Below are 1,290 nucleotides of genomic sequence, written 5' to 3' on the forward strand. Positions count from 1 at the left end.
TTACTGAAGTAGTTGTTGATGTTGCTGCTGTTGTTATTATTATTATTTTATCATTGTTTTCAGTTTTTGTTGTTGTTATTTTTATCCTTGTTTCACCGTTGTTGTTGTTGTTGTTCTTTTTGTTGTTGTTGTTGTTGTTGTTGTTGTTGTGTATTGTCTGGTGGTTGCGGGCACGTCTCATATTATGGACTTTATTTGTTACACGGAAATAGACCGTCGAATCCTGTGGGGAGGGAAGGGAGGGGTGGGGGAATCTCCAAACTTAACCTGGAATATTAATTCCTCTTCGCCCACCTTAGGGAGGGGCCACGTGCTCTGCCCCAATGATTGTGTCTGCTTTGCAATGCCTTCCAAATGACGCAGATCTAGGTGGTGTTTATAGTAGTGGGGTTAACCTTCAACACAAGAAGCTTGTCTGCGATTTCGTTTAACCGCTTTGTGCGGGGGGTTGCTTGTGTTGTTTTTGTTATTGTCGTTATTGTTGTCGGTTTTGTTGTTGTTGTTGTTATTTTTCTTAAAGTTTTTTATGCTCTGTTGACAAAATTTAGTTCAGGTCATTAGGAGGCGGGCTTCCACACTGCTTGTCAGGCTAGCTCTGGGTAAGATTGAAGAATACCGGACCAGCGGACTGACTCTGCCTATGTCTCATCCTAAGGAATTCATGATTTTCCCCAGTTTTTAATATCTCTCAATGGAGAATCTCGGACCGGTAGATCTACTCATTAAAAATTTGTCAGGGGGAGACCCCCTTGAACCCCCCACCCCTCTTCCACCCCAACCACCCGCCCCACCCTCCGCACTTTCTCGCTCAATAATGTATACGGGTGGTCCGGTATTCTTCAATCTTCCCTAGCTCTGTTATATCTCTCTGCATTATCTTGCTCCTTTCCAACACCTAATGACTTTTGTCGTGTGATATTCTCCTCTCTTTACTCGTGTGTGGTTGAGGGTGCCACCCGTAGGTCCTACCTATTTACTTTCCCTGTTGTTTTTTTATCTGTCTGGCTAACTTTCTTCCAACCCTTAATGACCAGAATTGTGTCGATGTACTTCAATGTACTCAAACAATTCTGTTTACTGGAAAAACGTAGTCTTGTTGCCGTAAACCTAATAATGGCATTCGCCTTTACTGAAAATGAGTCTGGGTGGTTGGCGGATGCTCTGTTGTGGTTTGCTTCTTTCAGGCCATCCTCCAAGATGGTTTAGGGTGGTTGGAAAGCACCTCTGGTTTGCCCTACTACTTTTTACTGAACACACATTCTGCTGTTTCTTCTGTCTGTCTGCCCCCCC

General features: G+C 43.7%; 1 protein-coding gene across 1 annotated transcript in view; it reads left to right on the forward strand.

Annotated features, from left to right (window-relative positions):
* The window catches only part of LOC101860176 (ribosomal protein S6 kinase alpha-5), a gene marked incomplete in the record, with an annotated part of 38,417 nt that overhangs the window by 1,547 nt on the left and 35,580 nt on the right, over positions 1 to 1,290 (forward strand).

This window comes from Aplysia californica, unplaced genomic scaffold (genome assembly GCF_000002075.1).
Source record: "Aplysia californica isolate F4 #8 unplaced genomic scaffold, AplCal3.0 scaffold00249, whole genome shotgun sequence".
NCBI lineage: Eukaryota > Metazoa > Mollusca > Gastropoda > Aplysiida > Aplysiidae > Aplysia > Aplysia californica.